Source organism: Pinus tabuliformis, chromosome 7 (assembly GCF_031772625.1).
Source record: "Pinus tabuliformis cultivar Carrire ecotype Pingquan chromosome 7, CPIR1, whole genome shotgun sequence".
NCBI lineage: Eukaryota > Viridiplantae > Streptophyta > Pinopsida > Pinales > Pinaceae > Pinus > Pinus tabuliformis.
In genome coordinates, this window is record NC_142293.1 from 771,955,345 (window position 1) to 771,974,581 (window position 19,237).

Consider the following 19,237-nt stretch of genomic DNA (forward strand, 5'->3'; position numbering starts at 1 on the left):
TCACAAAAAATAAATTATGATAGTACAAAATATCTTTTGTTGATAGTTGTAGCAGTATACAAAAAAAATAATAAGTCTGATGCATATAGGAAGTCTAATCCAAAAGAAACCAAAATATTTGGGACTAAAATAGAAGAGTGATTAGAAAAAAGTGATTAAACATCGATGAAAGATTGGTGCTGGAAATTATGATCTGCCCCATCTACATGTTCAGTGACCTGTTAATCTTCCATAACCTCTCTAGAGCCTTCATTGGAAAGAATATTTTCTTAAGAGTTCCTTTCCCTGTAGATGTGATAGCATGCAATATTACTAAAATCTTGTTTTAACTAGAATTTCTCTTCTAGAATTGGAAGCGGTGTGAAGGTGTGACATCTTTGAGATTCATTAAACTAATTTATAACATTTAAAGAATCCCTGATGACTTGAAGAGAGCAACAAGAATATTGTAGAGCCCAACACAAAAGAGGTTTTAAAGAGAGAAGTTATACAAAATTGTTGTATCCCTTATCTAGACCATTTTTTTACTTTAGATAATGTTGATCATTGAAGAAAAGAATGATACCACCCCCACAAATGTTATCCTAGGATGAAGCTCCATCAAAATATGACCAAGGAATTTGTCAATTAATCTCTTCTTCAAAGATGATGCGAGTGTTAGGTTCCTATACCAATAGGAGTCATAATTTTGAATGACTAAGGCTAAGCCTTGTAATTGTACATACCTTTGCTTTCTGCAAATGTTTTCCATATTATAAAAAATTAAAAAATGTAAAGAGGGCATGTCCTAAAAGAAAAATCAAAGGACAAAAGAATAAGAGAAGGTCAAAATAAAATGAAAATATATGAACCCCAAAAGACAAAAAAGACCATGAAAGTGTGCAAGTCTAAATGCCACTACTATTTACTTTTATGCATAATAATGATTGTGTGCAACTTGTTATTCATGCCACAATCCATGGTAATCAAACTATTTAATATTGGTTATTTCATAACTATTTAATATTGGTTATTTCATGCTTTGAATTTTATGTTTATATATTAGATAATAAAATCTGACCAAACAGTTTAATCTTGGCAGATCATAGTTAGGTAGAGAAAATAAAAGGAGCTCATAAGCTTAATCTGAGCCCTTGGATGATGTAAGGTTAGAATTTAATAGATTACTTTTCAAAAGAAAAATAGATGAATAAGGGTTTGATAGTCTAAATGCACCCAAAGAAATGAAGAAAATATGTTAGAGGTAAGAAATGGGTAAGTAGAAGAAAGGTTGCTGAACTACAAGGTTAATTGGATCAAAGCACATGCATTATGCTTAGACACATCTTTCAACATGTATGGTCAACTATGGAAGCAAAGGCAAAGGTTTACAAGTTCATGTGATTAACTCCTCCTCGTTCACTTTTCCCCTATACTTACTAATTCCCTATCCACAAGTATGTTTTAGTACTTTTAAATCCTACAAGTCAAAGAGGCTCAGTGCACTTCTTTGACTTTTGGAGGGACCAGACCCTCGATTTAATGACTTATGGACATAAGTGCTAGAATCCCCTTCATAAAATCATTCCCCCTTCATACAATCCATTTCCCCTCATTACCTTAAGAAATACCCCTTTTCTTAAGTTTAAACACAATTTACCTAAGAAAAGTGAAACCCCCAATGTAAATCCCTTTTCGCTCAAAACCCACAAAAAGCCTTTTGTCCTAAGTATAAAGCTAAGTGCGCAAATGAATACCTTTTACCCTTTTACTTAGTAAAACCCCTTCCACCCATTGCATTTCATATTAATTCCTAACTTTATTATATAAATCTTGATATAACCCTTTTCTCGTATATTAATTAAAACCCTATGTAAATATCCCAATCCTTAGTTTTAATTAAGACTATATGAATTACCCATATCCCGATACAACCTTACTTAGTTTACCTAATCTCGGTAAACCTAAGTTAATCCCATCATTAACCTCACTCAATTCCCTAATCCCGTGATTAAGCCCTGCCCAATCACTTAACCCTGGATTTAGTCCTAAGTTAATCCCAAAGCGCTATGATTAAAACCCCTGGCCCCACCTCAACTCCCGTTCATTTCCTCCGCGCAACTTCTCCGCCTGACTACCGTCAAATCACAATCACCCAAATCTAATGGACCACAGCCATATTGGTCGAACCCGATAGCCGACCTTTACCCACCCGATAAGGCGGTTTTCCCGGAACCCCCAATGGCTACGTGTCAAGCGTCGGCATACATCAGGTGGACCCTCCTAAAAACCACCCACGCCACAAAAGTGGTGTGATGACCCTTAAAACTACCTCCCCGTCAATCCGATAAACTGCATATGAACCATAAATATGAAATTTCGCACCTTATTTGAAAAGTTTCCCGTTAAGGTTTAAACCTCGAAAACCCATTTTTGCGTGCCTTTTACCCATTTAACAGTGTAAACCCATAAAACCCTTCAGCGCCAACCTAAACTTATGTGACACAATTCCACCTCCATTCACATCCAAAACACTACCACGACCCCTTCCCTAGGCATCCCTATGCGATTGAAGCCATCAAGTGCCTATCAAGCTGATCGATGTTTTCTTAATAAATGCTGAATTTTACAAGTAATTAGCTGAAGGCCAAAGCTTGGATAAACAGTTCTCATACTAGTCGCAGAACCTATTTACTCCAAGACTCAGCAAGAAACCGATTAAAAGTCGATATTCAAATTAAGAAGACCATTATACAAGGAACAAAGATGAAGACAGTCACACATAGAGCCGAGAAGAAAATGTTCATACTGAGACATTGACAATCAAAATAGAGGAGCCAAACCGAAGATGCAATTAGAATAAAAACAAATAAAACATACAGAGACTTGATCAAAATCCTCTTCCCGATGCTGATACACATAAAAACAAAAGGATTTGTTGTTGAAACACACAGTAAAGGGTTAAATATTACAGTAAAAGGAAAGACACAGAAAATATAAATACAGGTCATTAGAGTCAAAGAGTATCAGAGGAAAGCCTAAAGTAAATAAAGCCTCCAGCGTGATAATTTAAGCAGCAAAGAGCATAAAGAGCTAAAAACAAACCATAATAGCCAACAATACAACAATAAAAGGGACAGCATGAAAGCAGTTCAATAGATTCCTCTATCTTCCTCCGAAAAGATATTTGTATTTCCTAGATTAAATCTCAAGTCAGTTTGAGATATTTTTAATAAAACCTTAGTATAAATACTTCACAATTTGAAGTATATAGTGTGGATTCTTAGACATTTCTATAGAATTCTTTATCAAAATACTATAAATACACTCGAGCATTGACTTAGCTAGCAAGGTGGGTTGATGAATAAAGACCAGATATTTCAAAGGATTCATGCATAGAGCGAAGTGCAGACAAGTATTTTCTCACGTTGTTGTTATCTCTTAAAGTTTTTTCCATAATGTTTATCTGAATCTGAATGCCATAACTAAAGTAGTATCTCAAAATTTGTTTAATTACACTCTGTTATAACAGTTAGGGAAATACATGTTTTCTACTAATAATCTAAGTTAAGGAATTGTTGATTTCTCCTTAGTTTAGGTTGTTTCTTTATAATCTATAGCAAAGGATTCTTAATTTCCCTTTGTTTTCGATTACCCTCCTCATTTCAATCCCTGTCTGAGAATTCTTAATTGTTCTCTCACCCTAGTTAAAACCTTTTCCACCCCTTTGGCCTAAAGACCTACACTCTACTCTGCTATCTTGCCCTTTGAACATTCCCTTTAGTGAGTTGATCCAGTTCTGTTGCCCTTCTTTTGACTCCATATGCCCAATGGTCTAGAGACATCATTCTATCCATCTGTTTCAAGGATTCCACCACCCAATCTTCAATACAAATCAAAACCCCCTTGAACTTTCATAACTAGCCTAAAATCCCATCAAACAAAGCTAAATCATATAGAGAGAGCCCTCTCTGAGCATCAGGAAGGCTAGGTCTTGATCTCCAAAAGTGGTTAGTGGTTACCCCGGTGATCTCTTTCTTTAACCTTGGGAAATTATTGAGTGATAATAGCGAGTACACGGACAGGTTCCTTTACAAGTAAAAGAGAAAAATTCACTCCAATTTCTACTACAATGAGATCAGGAGTTGAAGAAGAGTCCCTAAATGTGCCTTTGTTTCTAGCTAGCCAAACCCCCAATAAATGACGAGAGGAATATTTCTGAAAACCTCATCACTTGATGAATCCCACCAAGTCTTCCATGTCTCAATGAAATTGTTTCCTCTCCAATCCATATTACATCCCAAAAATTGTTTGATTTTAACCCAAATATTCAACTAGAAAGGAAAACATAAAAACAAATGAGAGACAAACTCCTCAGCATTTTTTCACAAAATGCACCAATTTTGACCTTCCTTGTGTCTCTTTTGTAGGTTGTCCCAAGTTGGAACTTTGTTCTTAATTAAGAACCATAGGAACAATCTTGTCTTGGCCAAACATGCAAGCCTCCATATTGGCCTCCACCACCACTTTGTATTTATCCTTAATCTATTAGTAATATGATGATTGTACCCAAACTGTGGAGTATAGAACCCAAAAGGGTATTGTACCCAGCGCAAGGAGTCCTCCCTATCTATGATTCTGACATGTGTCCTTTTGAGAGAGGTAATATAATTGGTCCATATTTCAACATGTTCTCTATTAAGATATAATTGAGCCACACTCAACCATCCTTGTGACCAGAAGATTGTCTAACCCTCATCCATGACTTGATTGAGAAAAATCTTTCCCTACTTATTTAGGATAGCCACAAGATTTGGAGGAATCTTGAAATTTTCAGGGTAGTAATACCATGGATGTAATCCAATTATGAATTTCTCCCCATTACCCACCTTGAACCAAGAAAGGCCACATCGAACAACATTGAAAGCAGCAATGATTGATCTCCAAATGATTGAAGAATTCAAGTTCCTTTTATTCAACCTTCTAATCCATTCATCAAGAGAGAGTGGAAAAATATATTTCCTCAAAACCTCTGATGTCCATAGACTCTTTGTTGTGTGAAGCCTCCAACTAACCTTTGCTGAAAGAGCTTTTGCAAAAATAGGAAGGTTTGTAAGGCCCCAACCACCCCATGACTTAAGAAATGTTATATTTTACCATGCCACCCATGGAAGGACAACTTCCTCTTTAGACCCAGCCCACAGGAACCTCCCACAGAGTTTCCTTATAGTTGCTAAAATTCCTTTTGGAACCCAAGTAAGAGCCATCCAAAAAATAAGGACGGCTTCAAGGACTGATTTGATCTATACTAACCTACCAATTCTTGATATCCATTTAAAACTCCAATGCTTAATCATTTTCTCCACTTTGGATAATAATCACGTCCAGTCATGGCTCCAATATGAATTGGGCTTTAAATGGAAGCACATATATTTGAGGCTATCCCAGAAAGGCTTAACTACAAAATATAAGTAAGTTCCAACCCTTCTCACCTCTCCATCGAACAACCCATCATATGATAGAGTAGATTTATAAATATTGATGATCATTCATGTCGCTTTCTAAAATAGAACAAGGGATTCCTCAATTTATTCCAAGTATTGTATCAAACCATTGCAAAAAATTAGGATATGATCCACAAAGACCAAGTGAGTGATAAAGAGATTTACCAACACTTCAACGCCCTATAGGTCACCTAGACGCTTAGAAACTAGAAGTAATTTTCTCAACCCTTAAGTTGCTAATAAAAATAGGAGAGAAGACATAGGGAAGCCCTATCTTATTCCTCTATGGGCATGAAAAAATGGGATGTCGAGCCATTAATCAAAACTACAAAGGAGACATTAGTCGTACATCTCATGACCTACTTAATAAAAGGGACATCAAACCCTAGGTGAGTAAGAATCATTCAGATATAAATCTGATTGACTTTGTCATAAGCTTTTGGCAACTCAATTTTTGCAACAATGCCTTTCAACTTACATGTTTTTATGTTGTGTGGACCTTCTTGCGCCACCCCACTAGTTTCATGGATCTAGAAACCATCCTAAAAACCAAATTGTTCTTTAAACACATTACTGTATAGCACAGGCTGGAAGTGCATGGATATGATCTTGGATATGATTTTGTATATGCAATTTCACAGAGGAATAGGCATGTAATCATCAAAATATTGGGGTTCGTCCAATTTGGGATAATAACTATAAAGGTTGAATTGAATGGATCATGAATTCTCCCATTTTGGCGAGAATCCTCAAAAACCCGCAGAATTCCATCCCTTATCAGTTCAAAAATCCAGATACAACTCAACGTCCAACCATCCAGCCCAGAGATTTTATCCTTCCACATTCCTTTCAAGAACCGCCTCAAATTCACCTTTTTGTTCAAACTTCATCAGATTTTGATTATCTTCCTCATCCGTAAATCTTGGAAAGAACTGGGTTATTCAGGCTATTTCAGTAATGGAATCCTCCTTCAGGGCCTTGAACAAAATTTGGAAGAAATCATTTCCTAGGGATGCAAGTTCTTCAAAAAAAAATTCCATGCTTCCATCATGTTTTGGCATTTCCCAAATCGTATTAGTGTTTTTTGACTTTTGGCATAGTTTTGAAAGAATTTTGCAATCTCATCCCCACTTTTAAGCTAGACTACTTAGCTCTTTGACCTTTATTGTTCTTCCTTCTTGGCCAAAAGGTTTCTCTTGGAGGCTTCCAATTGCATGATCTTGTGCTTAGTATCCGTAGAATCGTATCCTCCACCCTCTGGTGCTTCAAGTCTTTCCAATTCTTCTTTAACAAATTTAAGATCGGCCTCATCTCTAGCCTTATTTTTAACTTCCCATTGAATGGGAACCTGCTTAACCTTCCTTAAGTTATCCACAAATTACTGAGCAATGGAGAACCCTGAATCCAAATTGAACAGACATCGGGTATCCTTTACCAACTGCACATAGTTTCCTTCATTCAACCAAGAAGGATTAAATTTAAAAGAGTTTTCAGACTCCTGATTTCCTCCCTTTAATTTTAATAGAACCAGATGGTGATAAGAATCTCCACCAAGTCCAATCCATTGCCAAAATAGGGGAAGAGTTCCAGACAAGATTTTTCCAAAATAAATCTATCAAGACGCTTGGCCACCATAACGTTTCCATTTTGCATGTTCCTCTAGGAAGGTTTAAGTTTAATGGGATTAACATTAATAAGATTAATGTCATCCAGTTTCTTGATAAAAAAAGTATACCATTGGGTCTGGGAGAGCTTGAGGACCCCATACTTCCGATGCACCGATTGAAAAAATCATATCCCCCACTACAATGAGATTGTATTTCTTCGTGAATGACTTAGCCATTAGATTGTTTTGGAAAGGGATTCTATCATGGAAAGGTATATTAATATTTACAAAAATTAATTTCATGCTTAATTTTGTTGAGTAATTTTTTTCTCCAAGGACCATCTCAAAGCCCCATATACTAGAGACCTTAATAGACCTCAAATTGAGATCCATGGCCAAACCCGCTAACCAACCCCTCACGTTTGAGGAGAAAAAATACCAGCCAGGGAATATTTTATTCAATGCTTCAGTTATCATATCTCTTAGACCTAATGTTTTGTGATGCAAAATAAATTATGACTAAAGGAAAGGATTAGTCTTCGTAGAGCTAGTTTTTTTTGGGAACTAGCTAATCCCCTGCAATTGAAGGTAATAGCAATCATGTAGTAACCAAGTTTGTAGGGGCCTGCATTACTCTAAGCGCCCCATCAAGACATTGTTTCTTACGTTTTGCTATATCTAAATGAGCCTTCAATTGTTCCTTTGAAATATGTGATTTTCTACCTTTGGTTTTACCAGGGCTAGGAATAGGCGGGATATTTCCAAGTCCCCCCCATCCTAGTGCAAGAATCCCCCTTGGGGAGTTTGGGCCTAGGTTGTAGTGGGGACCCACAGAAGGGAGAGATATAAGCTTAGAAAATGAAGAATGAGTAGGATACATAGGGGAGGAGGTCGTAATGGTACTATCAAGAGTCCCAGGATGCATTCTTAATGCGGATGAAATACAGGAGGAAAAAGTAGTTATGGAGGGACCAAGCTCCAATATCATAAAAAATGCAACATTCGAATGAGATATAGAAAAATGAAAGGAAGAGACATAAGTGTCTGTGAGAGGAGAATATTGAGCTTCCTTGATACTTTCCTCTCGCACCTCTAGTTTCTCCTCCCATTGATTTGGTACCCTTGAACCTGCACCTACCTCATTATCCACAAGACTTTCCAGCTAAGCCAAGTCTTGTTCCACCACTTTCTACCTGAAATTTCCCCTTTGAGCTTTGTGAGATCCCATCATCTAACTACTTTCAGACTTGTCCTCCAACTGAGAGCTTAGTTGTCTTTTTCCCTTCACACCCCGAGGACATTCCTGCACCAAATGTTCCTAGCGATGACAATGCCGACAACCAAACGGGAAGTTCCTCATAGTCAATTTGTTGCAAATGGATGAAACCTTTGAATGTTAGATTAATATCTTATAAAAATCCCTCTCGAGGATCTAATTTGACCAGAATTCTAACAATTTTCCTAAGCATTGTTGTCCTAAAGGAAATATCAGCTTTTATATTTCCCCAACTTGTTGCCAATTCAAAAAAAATGTCAAGTGTCCATGGCTAAGGAGGAAGCCCCAATAGGTTCAGCCAAACTGGCACGATCTCCAGACGTTCACGCCTTACATCAAAAAGGGGATTCCACAGCTTAAAAAGGACCAGGGACGAGTCAATGCTATAGTTCATGGCCAAAACCCAAGAAGATGCTTCCGATGACTCAATTTGGACCGTGAAGCAGGATAATTACTTCAACCATTTTCACTGAAGAAATGTCTAAAATAGTGTCCTTTGGCACAATCTACCAAAATGTGCTCTGATATTTCCATAGCTAAGTCAAACTGAATGTCCTCACCAAGCATCATGTTCCTATCTTCCACCTTTGGGTGAATACCCTTCCCTTTCTTTGGGTTTATTCCCACCTTATGAACCTCACCATTATTAGTCTTTGTGTTCCTATCAACCGACTGTCGATTTGAGCCATATTCTAACTGTTCAAATTCTAGGGATGCAAATGCCTCAGTATCGCCTTCTAGGTGGGCGACCAAACCTTCACCTGTTGTGGGAGTTCCACTTGGATTAGCTACTCCAAACTCCTGAGGTTGAACCCCCATAGAGACGCCACCTAAATCCACTCTTTTCTGTACACCCCCACCTAGTGATTCTAACACAACCAGCTATGGAGGAAGCCCCAACACACTGCCATGGGATAACCCTTCTTTCCATCCTTCTTTAAATACCTCAATTTGATTAGAGATAAGGAGGCCTTGAGCCCTAAAATAATCAGCTTGAATATTTTCCTAGACCCCACCTTCAATGACTTCAGCTAAAAAATTTATCTTAGGCCCTTAAGAATATGACCAAGCCAAACCATCTTGTAACAAAACCTCACTTAAGGACAAATCCTCACTAGATTTTGGCAAAAAATATTCAGTCGTCGAAACCCATGGAGACAGAAGAGGATTAATGTCATTGAAACTTACCACCCCACTGCTTCAAACAATATCATTGAGCCCTCTAGATAGCTAAAATAGAGGTACATTTGACACAAAGGTTTCTGAGATATTTGGGGGAGATTGTTCCATATTACCCAAAACAATACTCCATTATTCTCTAGTGCCAGAAACTAGCTAGGTTTCAACCATGTCTATGGTCGGGTGGTATGTGGAAGTCCATTATTAACTAGATTTGGTTCAACCATGTCTACGGTCGGGTGGTATGTGGAAGTTCATTATTAACTAGATTTGGTTCAACCATGTCTATGGTCGGGTGGTATGTGGAAGTCCAAAACCTGGTCAGATTTTCCTATGATTAATAAAACCTAATTTCTCTTACTTTTGCACTGATTTATATGTGGATTTAATGGCTGCCATATATTTGATATTTATATGGTTTCATGATGGTTATAAGCATGTTAGATGACTGGTTTATGTCATGGTTATTTCATGTATTTACTTGTAACTATTAAATGGATGGATGCAAGACCTAATTGATGATGTAGTAGTTCAATGGAGAAGGAGATGATCCTTCTGGTTATGTTTCATAAGTTCTTTCAGTCATTTATGCTCTGTCTTGTATCCTAGACCTGTAGGTTGCATTGATGCCAAGTGTTTGACAGAATGTCAGTCCTAGTTGGGGATGCTCAGGCCTAGTCCTGAGGGTGATTTTTGATTGATAAACATTGTTATCATGTTTTTAATGAATTCTGGAAGTTACAACAAGTTCTGGGAAGAGGCCAGAACTCTGGGCTAGAAAAGTGGCTTAAATCCTCGGGTCACTGGTACAAAACTAGCAATTTTGGTCCATAATCGCCAGCAAGTAGGCCAATGAGAGTGACTTTGGGTTTCTGGTCACTCCCTTTCCCATAGCATGAGAGTGACTTGTAGGTTTTAACCTTATACAAAAAATTACCTACACACGAATTCTAAAAAACAGAAAAGAAATAATGGTGAGAGCATAAAACATATATACACAAAGATTTTCCCATAGATCCAAAAATCAGGACTACCAGATTGATTTTTCATTAAATTACTTTCAATGTTACAATACATATATATACATGTCAAAGCATCCATAAGTCCCAATCCATTAACCCTATATAAGAACATAATCGCAGTTCCCTTGATTGGATCTACAAAATACCATGGACAGAAACTATCATGTCCAAAACCATATGTGATATACAAGCCCACCCCCTAGTATAGGGTAGTCGTGGAAAGAATATAACACACACCCAACATTCTCCCTCTTGTTGTTTTCTTTCCACGAGGGGCCACAGGAGAGCTTTTTCATTGGTCCAACCCGCAAAGCCCATTGTTTCTCTACACCAAGAGAACTTCTCAGTGCTCACAGACTTTGTCAATGCATCTATAGTATTCTTCAAAGTGTCCACCTTTACCAGTAACACCTTTTTATCCTCAACCATATCCCTCACAAAGTGATATTAAGCATCAATGTGCTTTGTCTCTAAATGATAAGCATGGTTCTTTGCCAAGAAAATTGCACTTTGATTGTCACAGTCTATCCTTATAGCTCGTTATACTAACTCCATACTTGAACACAATATATGCAACCAAACTACTTCCTTGCTTGCATGAGTAGCTGCCATGTATTCTACCTCTGTAGTTGAAAGTTTCACTACAGACTATCTCTTAATCATCCAAATGGCTGCACCTCCAAATAGGTTAAACACATACCCACTTGTAGATCTTCTCTGATCCAGACCTCCAGCCCAGTCAGCATCAACAAAGCCATGGTTGTCCAAAACTCTGTTCATTCCTAGTCTTCCTTGGTAGCACATACCATAATCACTAGTGCCACGCAAATACCTAAAAACCCACTTCACTGTTGTCCAATGCCCCTTCTCCGATTTTGACATAAACCTGTTCAATACTCCCATTGCATGTGCAATGTCTAGTCTAGTATAGACCATTGCATACATTAGACTATTGACTGCACTTGCATATGGAACATGGGACATGCCATCTTCCTCTTCTGGTTTCTTGGGACAATGTTCAATAGATAACTTTACACCTACAAGAATAAAAACCTTCATCGGTTTACTATCTTGCATATTAAACCTCTACAATATTATCTCTACAGACTTCCTCTGGTTTAACCAGAGCTTCCTCTTTGCCCAATCTTGTTTAATTTCCATGCCCAAAATACAGTTTGTTGCACCAAGATATTTCATGTTGAATTTGGAGGACAATTGGGTCTTCAAATCCTAGATAATTTCTTTTTCATTTCCAACAAGCAACATATCATCCACATACAAGACCAGATAAATAATATGGTCACCAATTAATTTAAAATACACACATTGATCTACTTTTCTTCTGGTGAAGCCAAGTCCCCATATAAATGTATCAAATTTCTGATGTCACATCCTTGCTAATTGTTTTAACCCATACAGAGATTTTTTTAACTTGCATACCAGTTTTTTCTTACCCTTCACCGCAAAGCCTTCAGGTTGCTTCATGTAGATCTCTTCTTCCAGATCCCCATGAATAAATGATGTCTTCACATCCCTTTGTTCTACCTCAAAATCAAAACCAGCAACAATAGATAAAAGTAATCTAATAGAAGCTACCTTGGCAACAAGAAAAAAAAATATCACCAAAATCAATTCCCAGAACGTGGGAATAACCTTATTCTACCAACCGAGATTTGTATTTCTCCACCTTGCCTTTTACATTCATTTTCTTCTTAAACACCCATTTTCTACTAATGGGTTTCCTTCCAACCGACAACTCCACTGGATCCCAAGCCTCATTTTTGTGCAAAGATGGCATTTCATCAACCATGGCCTCTTTCTAGAGTTTGTCATCCTATGAATCTATTGCTTCCCTCACAGTTCTGGGATCATCATGAGTAATAGATAAAGCAAAATTTGAACAGAAAGTAGATGGACTATACCTTTTTGGTTGCCTTCTTTCTTGAACTGATCTTCTCACAGTTGGAGTTTGTGTCTCTTCATCTTTTGATTCCTCTTCTGCTATAGAGTATGATTCTTCCTCCTTTAGCTAAAACTCTATCTTCTCAGGTTCCTTTGGTAGGACTTAATGTTTAATAAGATCTTTCACCTCTCTAAACACCACATCTTGGTTGTACACAACCTTCCTTGTTTCTAGGTTCCAAAGCTTATAACCTTTTAAACCATCCTTATACCCAATAAAGATGCACCTTTCAAATTTACGATCCAACTTTCTTGATTTTTCCTTTGGAACATGTACATATGCATCACATCCAAATACCCTCATATGTGAAAGAGAAGGTTTCTTACCAATCCATACCTCTTGTGGAGTCTTATCCTCCAATGCTGATGAAGGTGATATGTTGACTAGGTAACAACCAATATCCACTGCCTCTGCCCAGAATTCTTGTCCCAACTCGATACCACTGAGAATGCTTCTTGCCTTTTCCATCAACTTCCTGTTCATTCCATGGAAAAATTTAGGGGCTAATATTTGCAGGTGGGCTAATTTTACATGCGTTTTCAGAAAAACAGATTCGTGAATTTCCAATTTTTTATAATATGATTCGCCCAAATTTTATAGTATAAGAATATTTTACCTTAGAAATCGCCAAAATTTTATAGATACTATACAAAATCATTAGAAATATGAATATTTTTACAAAAGTATCACCAAGCCTTTTATAATTTGCATATTAGGGACTAGTAATATTTGCCAAGGTTTCTAAAATTTTAGACAAATTTATATCCTTAAAATTTACCCTAGTTCGTTATTTCTGCAACTCCATTTTGCTGAGATGTGTATGGAGTAATATTATGTCATTTTGTACCACACTTCTTACAGAAATATTCAAATTCCTTCTTGTAAAACTCTCCACCGTTATCTGTCCTCAACACCTTTATCTTCTTCTCTATCTGGTTTTCCACCAAAGCCTTAAATTCTTTAAACTTGTCAAAGACTTCAGATTTCTTCCTGAGGAAATATATCTCTGTATTCCTTAAGAAGTCATCTATAAATGATACATAGTACATAGACTTACCTAGTGATGGAATTGACACAGTTCCAAACACATCAATGTGCATAAGCTCTAATATCCGCTTCGCCCTCTTAGCACCAGAGGGGAAAATCACCTGATTTTTCTTCCCATATACACAATTTTCATAGGAATCAAAATCCAGAGAAAAATTAGACATACCTTCTACCATACCGTTACCATGAAGTATTCGAAGGCCCTTCTATCCAATATGTCCAAGCCTTTGATGCCATAGCATGGACTTTTCTCCAGAGACCACTAGATTTTCCGCTCCACTTTCAGGAACCACAGAATTGTTGCACCCATCAATAACAATACTGCCCTGAAGCTTGTACAGAGTTCTAATCCGAACTCCCCACATCAATACTAATGCTCCCCGAACAATCTTGTAGATATCTTTCTCGAACACTGTTTTTACACCTACATCATCCAACTTTCTTACAAAAATCAGATTTCTTGCTAATGGAGGAATATGCGGAACACCCGGAAGTGTTCTAATCCTTCCACCTTGCAACTTCAACTTGACTTTTCTGTGACCAACGATTCTAGCCTTCCTGTCATCCCCTAAGAAGACATTGCCACCATCATATTTCTCATACTCATAGAACCACTCCCTATGGAGAGTGAAGTGAAAAGATGCACTCGAGTAAATCAACCATGCCTCATGATCTACATGTGTACTTGAAGAAGAAGCCATGTACACACCCCCACCTTCATCTAAGTTGGTTTTCACCTATGTAGAAAGAGAATCATAAAATCCCTTTCCTTTCTCAGGAGCTTTAGATTTACAGTCCCTTTTGTAGTGCCTTTCCTTTCCGCATTTCTAGCACACCTTTAGAGGTTTTCCTGGAGATTTATATCTCCCTTTAGATTTAAATCTCCCACTCGAGGAATTTTTTTTTGTTTATGTTCTGGGACCGTCCTCGTACATACAAGGAATCACCATTCTAGCCCTCCATATTTTTCTGTCTCATCTCCTCTAACAGCAAGTATGAGACTATTTCATCAAACTGCAAGGTAGTTGCATTGCTACCTATTGCAACAACCAGACTATCCCACAAATCTGGTAGAGAACACAACAAACCGATGAACTTATCTTCATATGAAATTTTAATATCAATAGATAATAATTTCCTTACCAGATTAAAGGTGTTCAGATGCTTTGTCACCAAGTCCCCATCTTTCATCTGTAGGTTATACAGCTTAGGAACAATTTATTCACCAGAGACTTAGATTGGTACAAAGCCCCCAACTTGTCCCACAAAGCCTTCGTCGAAGCTTCCCCTGATACATTCAACAATACTAAATCTGAGACACATAATCGTATTGTGTTGTTTGCCTTTTCATCCAACTTCACCCAGTATTCAACCTATATTGTTTTTGGTTTAGTACCCGGATCTACGGTGATCCATTGATCTTTATCCACTAGCAGATCCTCCATCTTGAGTTTACACAACTCAAAACTCTGACCATTAAATTTCTCGATCTCTATCTTTCTACTGCTCACCATCTTCTTTCACCACAAGAATCGATCCTGTAGATCTCCCACTGAACAGGGTCTACCAGAGGCTCGAGAAAAACCCCACAGCAACAAAGGTGTCCCCTTGAAGCCAAAACAACTTTGATACCAAATGTAGGTTTTAACCCCATAAAAAAATTACCTGCATACGAATTATAAAAAACAGAAAATAAATAATGGCGAGAGCATAAAACATAAAACAAATATACGTAGATATTTTCCCTTGGATCCCAAAATCGGGACCACCAGATTGATTTTTCATTATATTTCTTTCAATGTTACAATACATATATATACATGCCGAAGCATCCATTAACCCTGGATTAGAACATAACCGTAGTTCCCTTGACCAGATCTACAAAATACCATGGAAGTAAAACCATCATGTCCAAAAAAATGTGCAAAATCCATGAACAAAATCATAGGTAGGTCCGCCCACCTAATATATGGTATTTGTGGAAAGAATATAACACACACCCAACATGACTATGGCCTAAGAGCTTCAAAATAGCAGTGGGACCCAGGGACAAGTTGTCTGAGTGGTTGACTTGTCTCCTGAGGATTTTGTTGATGATGTTGGATGACTGTATGTGATGTTTGATCAATTCCACTTCCTTAAGATTACATAGGAGGTCGAGTATGATTGTAGTAACATCTCTCCTCATGATTACCTCGGTTGGCATGGTTACTTTGGGTAGACCTGGGAGGGGATGTTACGGAATTGGTATCAAAGCATGGCTACACCCTCTTTGGGTCATATCTGGTGCTACAGATATGTGTGAATGTGTTGTTCGTGCATGCATGTCAGTTGAGTGTGTGGTTATTACACTTGTGTTCCATGTGCTTGTTGCACCACATCATGTTGATCCTCATAGTAGTAAGGTTATCATGAGGAACCTGATGTCGATTTTATGGAATGTGTCGTCATGAGTATATGACTAATATTATACTTATATGCATCTTGATTACATCCTTGTACATTGGTTTGCATTTTTGGTTCTTTTATTGCATGCATCAGTCTTGTATGTTGATTACAAGAATTGATCGCTTATGCTCAACTACATGTGCTTAAGTGTATGTGTAGTTGATTAAGCATTGCTTATGCAAGTTGATAGTTGCATGAGGCAATGTGTACAATGGATTAATGGTTGTGGTCATGCATGTATGGTCTTGGTTATAGTTATGCATGAATAGTAGGTCAAACATTCCTTGTGAAGTCATGGTATGCAATTTAGGTCATCAAGGTGATATTGGTATGTTATGATGCGAATGTGTTGGCTGAGATAGAGCAGGATATGTAGAGCATCATAATGAGGTTGCAGCACTGTGTTGTGACCACCAACAACCCCCCTCCTTCTTTAGTATTAGCAATAACGCAAAAGAAGTGGGGACCCTTAGTAATAAAAAATCCAAAAAGATTTTATAAAAAAAAAAAATTGTATTATACTCCTCAAAGATACATCACACGAAGAAGAGTCAAACATTCCTTTATGAGCACATTAAAACAACTGCAAAGAAGCGGCGCGAAATTCATCACATCGCATACATTGAGAAGCGCCCATAAATGACTAATCTTAAGAAAATATCCAATGGCCGATATGCGATATCGCATATCGCAACGTCGCATAAGTAGCACACGAATAACTTGACAAATTGCTGCGATCTGCGATGCCACGATAACTGCGATCTGTAATCAATGCGATCTGCGAGTTGCAGAAATCACCCATCGCAAGTTTTCCTCGTCTCAGCACCCAAGAAAAGCTGTCCCTAAACCAAAAATTGAGCGCACGGCTTAAAGAAAATTAATGAATGTACGCCAAGGTATTCATGAAGGACAGTTTTGTGTTTTTCAAAGAGTCAGTTCACTGTGGGTGTCATGATTTTACACATTCGTAGAACTTGAAGCTTTCATGTCAAAATTTATTATCATTACTTTTTCCTTTGCGTGAACTGCAGGAAACATCTAAGGAAAAAGGGGAAGCGCCAATACTCGGAGAACAGAGAAGAGATGCTCTCATACACGGATGTCGCATACAACAGAAACGCAAATTTCAGAGTGTTACTGAACAGATATTGATATCAATAGGCGATTTGACACTCAAGGTCAAGAAACTCACAAAAGCAGCATGTTTACAAAATTCTGAAGCTCATGCCCGGTAAAGGAAAAAGCGCTTAAGGTGGAAAATGCACCAGAAAGGCCCGAATCAAAGAACGGAGGCAGTTTTTGATGCGCGATTAGCGCCTAGCGCTAATCACGCATCGCTAAGAAAATTGTTCAGAGAGCAAAGTCCCTAACTTGCTTAGTCATCCACGAGTCCGGAAGCCTAAATAGCAAAAGCAGAGGCAGCTAAGGGGAATCTGGGTTGTTACCAAGCATACACGCAGTAAATTCGCTCAACCAGAAGATAATTCTCAAAAATATCTTCTAGTTTACTAAAAAGAGGTGCCAACGCTTGTCATTTCTATTTTCGTAGCTCAAACAAAAGCAGAAGACGACTAGCCGACTCTTCCCAGGAAAATGTTGCATACTCACAGCACTAAGGAGAAAATGCAGAAATAGTTAGAAATTAGATTCAATTTTTAGAAATAAGTTTACTTAGATAAAGGGCGGTCATTTTGAATCGTATCCGAAATTTATGTAATTAAGTTGTTTAGTTAGCAGTATTTAAACCCTTCTCATGCATTTAGAGAAGGGTCCAGAAATTTGTCAAAAACTTGTCCTCAGAACATGCACTTCTGCACCCTCAGAGAAGGTTTTGATGAATGAATGGATCAAGGTTTATTAATTTTTGCATTTGATGTCTGCTACTAATGTTGCACTTCTGTACTCTTAGTAGATATCAGAACAAGGAGAGATAAATCATTATTACTTGAAGCTTATGAGTAGGACCAGTCATAAATGGTACTTTTATCTCTTGGCCATTTTTGCTTATATTCTTGAAGTGATATACAGTTTTTAGTTGTTTATATGTTATTGCATGAATGTGTGAGTTACCATTTGGCACTTTTGTACGGTGGAGTCATTTATTTATGTTTGATATATGAATAACTTATTATGTGATATGCTGTTCACAACTGTTTTGCCTAACTTTTTATGCAAATTGGTTCATCTTAATTGATTTCCATTCTTATGATAGCTGAATGATCTTTATTACCAGTTATTGTTTGAAATCTCTTTAGATCGCATAATAGAAGAAATACACCCCGGGTTAGCATAGATTAGATGTGTTGTTTTCATTAGATTACAATAGCATAGAATTAGATTAAAGTAGCTTAGATCAGAACTCTTAGATCAACATAATCCAACTCTGCACACACACACCCTTAGATTCGGAAATTGGTCCCATTATCCCCAGTCGGACCCGCTATACCAAATGGATAAGGAGCTGCCAACCAAGGTCCAGACCGGGTGGGTATCCCCCTTGTTGTCGACCCGATTTTCGGGGCCTCAACATATTTGGTGCTAGAAGGAGGGCCCGAACTATGAATGGCACTTAAATCAAAATCTAAATACCATTCTGAGAGTAAATCGCCCTTATCATCTCCCCCGACTTCTCTAGTATATTTAAATCCAGAATCGGAAGTCGCTCGAGTATCAATCGCTGCTGCACACCTTGATATTTCAGACCAATTTACCATTAAACCTCCCGAAGTCGAATCTCTGATTCACAAACTTCAGGGATTTTCCATTTCTCCTCAGAGGTCTGATAAATCTCAAAGCAGTGTGACTTCGCAGTACAATCTTGCTCATCCCCTAACGAGATTGAAAAGTGAAAAATTTGGCATCCAGCCGACTGAGTTGCCTCTTCCCACCAGGAAAAGAGCGAGGAAATCACCACAAGAGTCTGACAGTGAGATTCTTTCATCTACATCACCCATTTCAACTACCTCACTGCGAAGTCAACCACCCACACCTCCATTCCAAACCATCATTCATCCGTCTACCACAATCCCTCTTCAATCATCCACGATCATAGTATCCTCATCTTCCCAACCGCAGAGATCATCTCCTGCACTTTTCTCTACTAGCAACTCAACGATGGCCCAATCTCCATGGAACAACCCTGGGGCAGTCTTGATGCCTGCACCCTTGAGCCCAATACCGGCCCATCCTGAGAAATGGCTGCCTAAATTCAAT